This window comes from Vanessa atalanta, chromosome 5 (assembly GCF_905147765.1).
Source record: "Vanessa atalanta chromosome 5, ilVanAtal1.2, whole genome shotgun sequence".
In the NCBI taxonomy this organism is placed as follows: Eukaryota; Metazoa; Arthropoda; class Insecta; order Lepidoptera; family Nymphalidae; genus Vanessa; species Vanessa atalanta.
This window is the reverse complement of record NC_061875.1, coordinates 7,836,975-7,850,615: the sequence shown is the minus strand read 5'-3', so window position 1 is coordinate 7,850,615 and position 13,641 is coordinate 7,836,975. Positions and strand designations below refer to the sequence as shown.

The window sequence follows — 13,641 nt, the reverse complement described above, 5'->3', positions numbered from 1 at the left end:
GCCCTGAAATAGATTAGCAAAGCGATCATTATCTTGTTAATCTTATGCACGTCGACTCGCTTCTATCGGTCTTGCATTACCTCGTTCGTTCGCCACGTTCTTCGCTTATCTCAACTCGATTACGGCAAGGTTAGCGAACAATAGAATTCGCTAAGATGTCAATATAGTTAACTTTATGGAGATGAAGAGCGTTTCACGGTACAATGGATGTGTGTAGGTACATAAATGAGAATGCAGATTGAACGTCATTCTTACATTACACAATCATATTTTTTAAATATTTAAACATTTGCCGCAACAAAAATATTTGATATACTTTATTTGATGATAAATTTGTTTATTATTTTACATTTATTTTAACTCCACATATAGCGAACTCAAGGTCTCTAAATGCCGCCGTTAATCCTACTACAAACAAATGTACTTACTATTTATAAGCTTTGGCAACTGTTTGTTATAAGCAAATCGGTGGGTACAAACGATTCTATTTAAATCTTTAAATAAATTTAGTTAGTTAATGGTACACTATGTTGACGTATCGGCTTAACGCACAAAATTAAATTGGTGGATAATTTCCGGTCTTTTGATATGACTTGTTTGTTTGTAGGAGTTGTGTTGGTGGCAGTGCCCTACATTCCATCTAATCAGTGCCATAAATTAAAGCAAACTACCTTAAAATTATGATTACAAACATTTTGAAAGATACATAAATCTTCACTGATACATTTTGTAACACTCTGAAATATTCGCGTCAAGTTACCTCTCAAGTAGAAGTCAATAGACATCTGAAGAAATGTCTCAAACATTTTAAATAATTTAAAAAAGGAACTAAAATAAAATGTTTGTCATCTGGAAAAAATAAAACAAACTGGTCGTCTTTGTAAATGTCATAATACGATACAAGCTTAAATGATTTTATAAAGTCAATAGTTATTAAATAACACGTAAAGTTAAATCGTCCATGTTATAAAATTGTCGCGTTCACTTAAACGTCTTCTGTCGACTCTTGGGTGGGATCGCATTCTTCGCGATCGCGTCGTTAATTTTTTATGTTTTATTTTTTATATTTAAGGAGATGAAATCCATATATAAATGCAAATCAAATATTATATTTTACAATGCTTACAATATTACAATTGTAATTTTTTTTTTTTAATATATGACTTTACTAATTCCACTGAAATACAAACTATATTTATCAGGAAAATCTGATTTGTACAGACAACTATTTGTATCTATTAAAAGTAAATTATAATACTTAATGAGTGGCTACTAGTACTTGAATATCTGTGTTTACATTTTTTGGAAGGTCTGAATTTTGTTAACTAGGCAGATTAGTAGGTGGACTGAGTGATGATAAGTGGTCATTCCGGATCACAGCGATACCAAGTACTGGTGATTGGTGGCAGAATATATGATGAATGGGGTAGCACCGACCCAGATGGGCTTGCACAAAGCCCTGCCATCAAGTTACAGCGTTATGCTTACAGCGCCAAACCACCCTATCTTAAATGTTATATCCCTTGTACTTGTAATTGCATTTACACACTGACCCCTCCAACCAAAACATAGTTATAAAGTAAGTAAGTAGAAAAGTCTATGAGTGACAAATCGGTCAACCCTAGATAGGTAGGTAAGTAAAGCCACCACTGGGTATAAATATATATTTAATATAATGAAGGTTATGTTATATTGCCTAAATCCTACACAGAACCAACTTTGCTTATTGAAACTATTGTAGCAGCGCGAAACAAAGGTTAATATTTTTGCAGACAATTGCTTAATTCACCGGTAAATGCATTAATTCATACGAAGTGAGTATAATAATACGCATATTCATCGGAATATATGGGCCAAGTATGCAGTAACGGTGCGTATAAGCAATCTGACTCGTAGTCTAATTATAGTGCAGTAGTAAGTCTTGACGCGACATCTGATGCTCAATGAATTAATTATTACATTTATTAAACGTGTGATTGAAAACGTATATTGTCGTATTTGCTATGCATTTAAATAAATATTCTCTCATACTCAGCCACGCAAACTAACTGGGAAAAACGTATAAGATGTATAAAATACAATAGATGCAGAATGACGTAGGTATGTAGAGTTGTAGACTTTGCCGGCCTCTTTCACTCCATTTTCTTTGCATTCATTATGCAGGTCATGCGGAGTCAGTTAGAATTAGATCACTCGGAATAAGATCATTAGCTTTTTAGACTAAATCTAGTTTATAAATGGAAACTGAATCAGAGGTTTTATTTAACAATTTAATCCAAATCATTAAATTTTAATTTCATTCAATTAAACAATAAATGAGTTCATTTCTATATCTTACAATTATGATAAAAATAATATAGTTACTTCCATATCGAGTTTTTAAAAACGTGACAAACTGCTTGGTCACGATCGTGTTTTTGATAAAATTAAAGAATACAACGTTCTTTAATCGTAAAGAGAATCTGTTTAAGCGATACTCAAGAACAAACTTGTTGACTTCAATTAGCACGTAAATGCTACGTCTAAATTTAATAATGACTCTTTTTATATTTACTCAAAACATACATACAAACACGAGCACTAGCCGTAAGCAGAAAAAACAGTATACGAATAATATTATTTTGATAAGCACTTCATAGGAGTATTTGTACTTTTTGTCTCAAATTTTGCGGTTGGAACATATTATGATTCATTATCAAGTATAAACCTGGTAGTTAATTTATGATTACATGTTTCGTACACTTATAATTTTGGGCAGTATTATATCATCAATTTTAATGTTTGTAACTTAAAAAGAGGATAAAAGCGATTGTATTTAATTTAACAAGTACGCCGAGTACATAAATCATCCTCTTAATTAGTGAACGTTGTTTAGTTTCGGTGAGGTTTTAAAATCGCTTACTGCATCTTCACAGACCATGGCTCATTGAATCGTCCAACACTTGGGCAGTTGGGCTTAATTGAAACATTGCAGCTAACCCGTTTTTAGAAAGTTTTGGACGAATGCCAACGGCCGTTGTTCTGTATCGAACACTTGCATGAATTTTTGGTTCAGCACTAAGGTCAAGGTTACTCAAGTGGACGATTAACGCCACTCTGCTTTATAACGCATTAAATTTTATTTGCATTTATCTAAGCTGTAGGTTCATCTTCAACACACTCAAATGCTATAAGTATATTAATGTCGACCGAGACGTGTTTGTTTGTTTGTTTGTTTGTTTGTTTGTTTGTTTGTTTGTTTGTTTGTTTGTTAAAATATAGTAGGACAAAGATAAGTACATTTTGACGGAGCTTTGACTTATGTATATTTTAATCTTCCGACGATATTATAAGTAATGTTTATCGTTTTACGATATTTCAACTATTATTAGATAAGAACCATAATTAAATAAAACCTGACCAGCGTTAACAAAACGTGATTACCTACTATGTGACATAAACATTTTCTATTACATAATACACGGTGATAATAATTACTAGTTTAAATATTACGAATCATAAAGTTTCCGTTTTTTTTCTATATTTAAAGTGCTTGGTCACACAAATGGCTATGATGCTCTATAAGTCTTCCTTCACCAGAAAATTGTGCTTCAGATACAATGATCTGGATCAGCATTAAAGGGTTAAGGGTTTTTGTAATAGTATTGCTGCATCAATATAAATAATAAAAAAAGCTTGCACTCTAAGTAATTACAATTAAATTTTCGTTTCTTGTGTTACGCACAGGCTAAATTATCATAAAAAAATTATAGTTTTATAAATTACTATTTGTGTATTTACTGAAGCTTTACCATGTATTAAATGTATTAAATGTAATATGGTAATAATTCTGGCCGAACTCCAATCGGCTTATAATCATCGATAAATCAATACAGATATGTTAAATGTTATCTATAATATCAATTTATCGATTCATCAAAATAGAGCAAAGAATAATCGTGTAAGATATTAATTCTGTAAACATTCACTTGAGAGAATTATTATCATAATAACATTGAATTTCAGTTAATTTATGACCCTTTAAACATTGAACTCAAATTATATGTAATCGTCTATACTAATATTATAAATGCGAAAGTAACTATGTCTCTCTGTCTTAGACTCCAAGGAGAGACGTAGGCTTTCTATACCTACAGCTACTCATAAAACGCGAGCGGAGCCGCAGGCGACAACTAGTGCTTGCTAAATTGTCATAGTTTTTAAGTTATAGTCATTATACATTGTTTAAATCGAGCTAAATTATATGTTATGTTGTTTAGATCAGATTAAGCGATAATATAAAAAGTTAAATGTTCAATGTAAACAAGACCATAAAAATGCAGGTAATCAGTCTACTATGCCAAATATCCACAGAGCGCAACCTTGGCCGACTGGAGCTGGATCGTATTTTCCACAGGATGTTTATACAAGATATAATTTAAATGCAGAATGACGTTTACGTGTTATGTATAACGGTAATATTTAGAAAAATTGTGTTTAGTTTATCATCGGCAGCCGGGTGTTGCTTATTTGATACATAAACGCTGGCAATAATTTAGGGGAAGTTATGTAAACAAGAGTAATGACGTTGTTAACCTTGAACGTTGGAGCAAAAACATATGAAGCAACGAGCTATGACTATCTGGGAATCATCTTGTAGTGATTGCATCATACCACATGAATGAAATGACTAAACTCTTACCTCGCAGAAAGCTTTGCTGTATATCACGTCTAAATATTTCGTTGCTTATTCATTGAACATCACGCTATCAACTCCGTTACATAGTTTAGTTGATTAATTATGTGAATCTATTTATAAATAAAATATTAAAAATAATAAGGTTTTTTATATCAGACAACTTCATTACGACGTTTTGTAAATGACGAGAACAAATTAGAAAGAAGCTAAAACAAAATGTGTTTGGATCGGACGATATGACTCCGAATTCGTTTTATTAATGAAGCATTGAGTAATCGAGCTTAAATAAAAAAAAAAAAAAACGATCGTTATTTAATCCGACTACTGTTTATTTATGCGACTGCGTCTACATTATCGTTTGGTGTGTCGCCTTTCTTGAAATCGTCATCGGTCATGTTTATTTCTGGAGTTGCTATAGTGTTTATGTACAATTCTAAATTAACAGCTATAATTAGTGCGCTGTAATAAATATTTGACGGATCTTAATGATATTGGAACTATTAATTTGTAATTGGATTCTGGGTTTTTTTATTTAGATGATTCCCGGAAAAGTAATCTTGTGATGTACGGGTACTATATTTAGTTAATTCCTTTAATACTGTAGTGTTTAAATTGGGCATTTACTTGCATTTTTCCTATGGCCTGTATCTACTCTAGATGAGCGCCTTTCTGCCAATGTCACGGACAATAGAAAAGGCACATTGAAAATTAAGGCTCAATTGATTATATGAGTAGAAATATTTGTGCATTTTATTTGTTAAAAAAAAATACTACAAATTGAAGTATAAATCAATAGGATAGCTAATTGTCATAATAAAAACGATGTTAAACATTAAACCTGTTGAACTTGGAGTTCACAACTTTACACACAATATATATGTATATTATATGTAGGTACAACTAGTAATTATTCTTGTTGTATGTTGTATAAGGGTCAGTTTCTGAATCTGGTCACTTTATGATGTCACGTCCCATAATATCGGTAAACGACTAAAGCGGTAAATACGAGTAAAATATTGAGGTATAATAAAGTAACATTTGGCTGACATATATCTTAAAGACGATTTGGCAAACATAACTCGCATGAGTACTTCCCTTAAATAATGATAATATTATAAGGCAAGATTTGATACAAAAAATATATTTTGATTATGACTCAATGATGTGGGCTGAGAATCGACTCAAAATTCTAATTAACGCGTATATACATATACAGTCACGACGTCTTTTAATCTCAGAATCATAACATATAACAATCTAAGCGAATATGTTTAGTTTTCTTCTCGTTTTAATTAAAAGAAAACGTTTTGCCAAATTTATAATAAAATTATTCTTTATGACTAAATATAATTAATATTTTTAATCTTTAAAGAAAATCTATGTTTTTATAAGAAAATTTCCGAAATTATTTTAACTGCAATTAATATAAATCATCCAACTCTTACACTCTTACCGTCTTTGTGACCTCTGAAGGATTAAACACTTCAATTTAAAAATGGTTACTTTCCTTAAAAACAGTTGCTCATGCTTTTATATAAACATAATAAACATCGTACAAGTTACAAAATTGCAGCCACTTATAAGCATGCAATAAGTATTTTATTGCCATAAATTGCTTAATCGATCCGGCATTACTAAGATCGAAGTTGGAAAAAGATTTGCACCGAAAAAGGTAATGTTACTTGTCACAAAAATTGATCGTTAAGGTCCACGACACAATAAATTATAAAATAAACGTAATGCGGAGATTAAAATGCAAGAGTCGTATTGCCCTGGATTCATTGTGATTACAAAATAAAAGGTGGCTGACGCTTGATGAATAAAGGATTTCCGTGTATTTAATTTCACTAATTTGAAGAGCTACGATGTTTTAAATATTTTATTTATTTATTTAATATTGCGATTGGCCGATAGGCTATTCTCTAACATATGTAACGTCCTTATTGATTACGTCATATTTAAATATGAAAATTATGTAATATGAGTTTATTTTCCTTTTAATTCTTACGATGGTAATAAAGGTACAGTAATAACATAGTGCGAAGCATGAGCTAATACGCACGCTGCCGTGACGCGCTCTGGCACCAAATCGTTTCACAATGCGCGCAGCTTCCAACATGATTTTGGTCGTGATTCAACTCTTGGACATGCTTTGATCACAAAACTTTCAACAGCACTCTTGAGTGAACCAACTCATACCCCCTAACAGAATTCCCATTTAGATTTCATGTAATAAAATTTTTAAGCTTTAGGTCTTGTGTTTACGCTGAAAATGCTCCTGTTTTGCTTTTACAAGTTGAGTTTAAAATTTCGAATATATTTATATTGGAAAATGAATTGTCATTAAACTAAGATGTTATAATTGATCTAAAAATAATATTGAAGTTAATTGCTATTTGCAATATATATTAAAACAAAATAATAATTTAATCGATCACAACTAAAACGGTTTTGGTTCCGCTTGGTAATCTATAATCTTCATACCAATTAAGTCGGTATTTTAATAACATCATACATCTTGTCATTAGCCGATATTTTGATACTAACTGTAAATCTTAGCACCTTCATCAGTCTACCAGGGTTCTTATTAGCATAGCACAAGATGGTCTGAAGTGAGCTCAAGTTAGGCGTCTCGTATTACCGTTACCGTCGAAGCGGCGCCAGCTACACGCTAAGACTCTAGTTCATATGTACTCGTAATATAAATAATCATATTCCACATCATAAGTGATATTTGATATTACACACCTGAATATTTCTTACATGTAAACGTTTGCAGACGGTCAAAGGTTGTATAAAAACTGTTGAACCCATCGTATGTATGTTATTTATTGCGCGCTCCTAAATGTAATTGTGCGTAAATATAAAATGTTTTCATATCACTTGTTACTGTGTGTTTAAGGTATGTAAATTGATAATACTTGTAATAAAAATAAAGTATCAGCATGAGTTTATAATAGGCGCCTGGCGCTCGTACTGATATATAAATCGTAGACTCGCGTGGGATGCAATTGTCGGTTCGAGATAAACGCCAAAGATGACCCGCAACATGAGGGATAGATAGGCGATAAATACGATTCCAAGAACAGAAAAAAAAAGGTTTTGTTATCTCAAGATATAAAAATTAAAACACTTTTCCCAACTTAGTATTAAAGTTAACAAGGTATAAGATTGCGATCCCATAAATGGTAACATCCAAAAATCTAAAATAATTTATAATATTATTTTAAAATCCATGGTGCAATGTGAATGGACAAGTTTATTTTATATCTTTGATTAAAATGAAGATTTTGTTGACTTTGAACTACTCATTCAAACATTCGCTTTATCGTAGCGAAAAATTCCATTTATAAATGGCATTTAGTGCTAGCATTCCCCATGATTGTTGGAGCGTTCGAAGTAATCAGAGACGCTTGCTGTACTCAATGCAATGATGCGTTACATGCCGTTTGAATACCTTTGCATTTTTCAAAGAATAAACAATGATTATTTTCAAATAAAAATAAAGGAATGATTGCTAAAGAACATGTATGGTATTAACAAAATATAAATAGATATCTTTTATTGTTAAAGTAACCAAGATTATATAACAATGAGACCTAAATGGTGCTCGCTCTAGTTCCCTTTAAGGAATAGATATAGTACTTCGAAATGTAAATGACATTTAAATGAAAGTACTTATCAAAATACTGTCTTTGTACACAGCTATAGGTTTAACATAAATTTATAATTAATTTATTTCAACATGCACTCGGCTCACTGATTTAAAAATAATTACTATGATGTAGGTTATATATTTAACCTTATCAACAAAAAACTGAAATCACTATTAAATTGCGGTGTATTTATTGACTATTATTAATAATAATAATAATAATAATAATAAATATTGGACAACATCACATACATTACTCTGATCCCAATGTAAGTAGCTAAAGCACTTGTGTTATGGAAAATCAGAAGTAACGACGGTACCACAAACACCCAGACCCAAGACAATATGGAAAACTATTGAACTTTTTCTGCATCGACTCGGCCGGGAATCGAACCCGGGACCTCGGAGTGGCGTACCCATGAAAACCGGTGTACACACTACTCGACCACGGAGGTCGTCAAATTTATTATTATAAAAGTATATCTTTGTAAGGCGTCAGTCTGTCATCGAAGTGTCGATGGATCCATTGTTTTCATTCCAGAGAAGTAATGCGAGTCGTGCGCACTTGCGGCTTGAGTCTCGACCAGCGCAATATCAAAGTACACGCATAGATACTTCCTCTATCGTATCAATATATGTAATATTAGCTAATACTTGGTTTCTTTAACGTATCTATCAATAACATATCTATTTCAACTTCAATGATTTCACTTCACGATGTCTGGGATTGTCATTGTAGTTATATAAGAAGGAATACTCTCGTTTGATTCATTCGGTTACCATGTACAAGCTTAGACTCGGTTTGTTAACGATTTGTTTTGGCCAAAATGTATTATGCAACTTCGTGGAAAGCATTAAGGTAACATAATGAAACTGTCGGATGCATATGTTTTAAAACCAACTTATAAAATTGATAATTATTTTATAATAAAAATAGTTATATAACATTATAATTCCTCGAAACCAACATATATTCTTGGGTTTTTCATGTTTACGGCCATGTGCTCGATCGAAAAACGTCGCCCGCAGCATTGAATTAAGATAACGATTTTATTAGACTCTTATTCAATTTGTAAAATGTTTGCCTTTATCTCTGATACTTATGCGCGCTTTCTCCGAAGGTTTATATATTTCTTAGAAAGAATGCGTATAATCAATTTATTTCCATTAAAGTTTATAAAACCTGCTTGAGTTGCATCACATTGTGCTAATGAACTGCCAAGGTTTCACGTGTAATAAGTATTTTAAATCAATTTCAACATGCCTTATATTCGTTTCAATCGTTAGAAACAAACTCATACGCAAAACAAATTTAGAAAATAGATTTTTACCACAGAACTTTAAATAATAAACTTTTTGTTTGAAGTTTTGTAATTTTAACTACTTCTAATAATATCGTATCGATTTGTTTTTTTTTGGATTAAATTAACAATACCATACATCAATTTGGTTCCATCGAGTTAATATGTTCATAAACGGCATAAAAAGTATAATGGAAATCTTCATTGGTTTTTAATTAACTCTCGAATAAATACTAATTTGATTTATTTTAACACTTCTGACGACTTATTTTAATTTTACTAACTATAACTTTAATTTGTATTATTTGTGTAAAGATTTGCTGCACTTTGTTTCACTTCCATCCGTCCGCGTCAAATATATTTTTCCCGTAGTTCCCGTATTGTCTCGTAAATCCCCTACTTTATATGTCTTTGTCCTTATCTATGTCCCAGGCTACAATTATATCGAATTTCATTACGATCTGGTAAGTGTTACTCGTGATGAGATAACAGAGAAACAAATTTACATCTATTTTAGTCTGATCAATATTAATAATATTCTAAATAACAATTTATATTAGAGGTAAATCATATTTACCAATCAAAGAATAACAACTTAATAAAACTCAAAATATTTCATATGAACAAAAATTTTTTCACTATCGTGAATTTTATATTACCGTCATCAAAATAAACAGATAAATCCTTGTATAATCTATTACGTCGTGACATTAAAATTTCGGTACGATAAGACGACAATGTGTTTACTTTGAATAAAATACTTGAAAAATATTCTTCCGTAATCGTATAACATGAACTTGGCCTCTGACTATTCTTGAGATTGGGTCAACCAGTTTCTATAGATGATGCTGCGCGCTCTATGTTCTATATTCATTGAAACAATTAATAATATAGCGTAATAAATCTAACTTGTGTATTCAACTTGCTTGATCTTTAATAAGGATGTGAAGTACGCTCAGGGAATATACGTTTATTTGATATAAAAGTAATGGTGATTTAATGAAAATATGTATTGATACCGCTATGGGAAACCGTGTGTTCTTGTTTATTGTAACTGAACCAGAATAAATGTAATATTAAAGTAGTACATCAACTAGCTAAATAATGTATCGGGAAATAAAATTACTGAAATCGGTATTATAATTATTATATGCTTGCTAAATTATCTCATTAAAAACATTACTTAGTATTTGTAATGTATTGTGAGTTTATTTTATCACTGTGTAACTGATAAACTCTTTCTTTATACAATTTAGATCTTAATCAGAAATATATTTTATGAAGGATCTTTTTTAAGATTGAATTAATTTATTTACAATAAGTAATATCCTTCATTAAATTGCAGGCTGTGTCTTTATCAAATGTAATTACGACCAATACTTTGTTTGGACGTTTTAAGGTAATAAACAAAAATACAATAAATTACAATCGCATTTATGACATAAGTATGATTGACTTTATAAGGTCGTAACGTGCTATGATTACCTAATAAATAAATAAGTAAATATACCATTAGTAATTCTCATCTTCACGTAACACGAGTAACTTAAATGACCGACGATCGAAACCATGTATATTTATTTATTTGTTTTTACTTAAAGTTAAAGGTTGGAAGCTGGAATTCCAACGTCGATAAAAAATATTAAACAATGATAACCGCATCAATGTAAAATATCATACATATAAATAATATATAATAAAACAAATGAATAGGGATGTGAAACAGTATCGATGTCACCGTAATTCATAGTTACATAGGAGAGGAGTGCGGGTCTAGTTCATGATTAACTTCTTCCGTGTACAGGGTCAACAATCAGGGGTCACGGCGTACGCTAGGTCCAGGGAATGTTCGAAATACCGTTAATATATGTATATACGACTTTCACTATCCCAGAAGATATTAAATTAAATGCGGAGTCCATAAAACCTTCTCATTCTTTACTAAGAGTGTCGATAAATTGGAGGCGTTATTTAATATTTCTTTATGTTGCACTATGCCCTCTATTCTATTACAGAAATATAAATGTATCTGTTTAGATTTGTTTTTTTATTATTGAATTAATTATTATTAAATACTCACAGGAAAAAAAATTGCTCTGATTATTATTTTTAAACTATTCTAAAAATATTAAAGTCGCGAGAAAAAAATTTGTAATCAAAATTTTTACACTCATAATATTTGGCGTGATGATTTGCTCAGGGAAATTCAGAATACTTAATCAAAATGCGTCTCGTTAAATATAGGGTTCGTTAAATGCAGCTTATGAATTTTCATATAGTAGGTATTTTACAGAGTGCAGTAATTGGCATTATTACGATACCAAACTGGTATTGAACGTAAACCATATCAAGTAAAATTTTGGCTCTACATTGTTGATAAAATATCTCTCAAGAAAGTCGGAAATGTATCGTATTTTTATTATTGTTAAATTCCAAGTATACTTTTATATCCTTATATCGTTATTTTCATATTGCTTTTAATGAGATAGATATTGCTTTTAATAAGATAATTGATGTCGACATCCTGACCGAATTCGGTCACGATACCATTCCCAAAGGAGCATACCTGGTCTTCTGCGCAGGCAGTATTATAATGCACAAGTAACTCCGTAAACAAAAATGCACTCTCTATTGCCTGACTACATTATCGAATAAAACGGTAGCCCCGATCCGGTAATAGTTCAGTGGCAGGACCAACGATTCTGAGAATTGCTCGACGAAATACCCAACAACTGTTTACTGGTCCGATCAGAGTTTGAATCCAGGGCCTAAGGATCTGCGATTTTATAAAATAGCTACTAGCCCGACGAAGGTAGACTTAATAAAAATAGAGCAAACGGACGATGAGGCTCTAGACTGTCGGAACGCTTTTGCAGGACCACTTTTATAATTTGTAACGCCTGTCTGCACATCTATTCGCTGTTATGTTGACAACCGCTCAAGGTATTTTCAAAAAGAATTTCAATCTTAACCACACAAATACTTTAAATAGAGGGCTCTCGTAGAAAGAGCTTTACTCGAATTATTAAAACTGTATAAGGATTAAAAACAAGTATTAAGTGTCAAGTAAATCAGAGCAAACAGTTTAATTTTTTTGTTGACTTAAAATATAATTAATAACTTAAAAAAAATATTTCTATTACTTGAAGTAAACGTAACCAATCAAACAAGTAGCTAAAATATTTGTCGGCTTTTAATATACGTATATATAAAGATTCGATCATATTTTTCCAAAGTAACATAATTTTAATAAATATAATAGTAGGTACGAACGATTTACATCCGAAAGCTATACGGGAAGGTTATATTTACAAGTTAACAACAAAGTCATTATGCAATAAAGTCGTTTTATTAATCAATAGAGCACAGTGGGTCCTGCAGTGTGTTAACGACACTCTTCCTTCACCTCTATTGGCTCTGGTCTTTGCACTTTTGCCGAACCGCGAACAGTAAAATGTTACTATAAATGTTTCAAAGTAACATATGTATCATTTGGACTAACATACGTGGAATATAAAATATATACATTTTTTTTCTTCCATCAATTGCTTAACGTAACCAGAAGTAACCAGATTTTCATATCTATTACCAACAATCTTAATGGTTCGTTTGATATGGAAGTAGAATAAATTAGAAAAAATATATAATAAATATTTAGTAGCATTTATCAATAATTGAATAGCCTTCTTACTATGCACATAATAATATAACGCCAGCTTTAATAAATAAAATAAATAATATTAATTACAAATTAATGTGAAGATTTTTGTTAATGCGTTAATATTATTATTGGCAAGTCTAACCTATTTAACGTGAGAGCTATTCTAAACCTGGACGCAGTTAACCCGTAGTTATCGTGTGAGGACGCTAACTAAACGCTAACGATGTTTACAAAATGTGTCACGTTTGTTTTACAAGCAATACATAGTTACGATTAAATCAGCAATTTATTTTCAAGACACCGATTCAAATGTCCGCCTGGAAATTAATTTCTTTTAATTCATAAA

The 13,641-nt window shown here is 31.1% G+C and overlaps 2 protein-coding genes across 2 annotated transcripts in view; one reads left to right on the top strand and one right to left on the bottom strand.

Annotated features, from left to right (window-relative positions):
- LOC125063958 (synapsin) overlaps positions 1 to 13,641 on the top strand; it is a 61,748-nt gene that overhangs the window by 35,301 nt on the left and 12,806 nt on the right. The gene's annotated exons all lie outside the window — the stretch shown is intronic.
- Positions 1 to 13,641, bottom strand: part of LOC125063959 (tissue inhibitor of metalloproteinase) — a 35,686-nt gene that overhangs the window by 21,684 nt on the left and 361 nt on the right. The window lies entirely within an intron of this gene.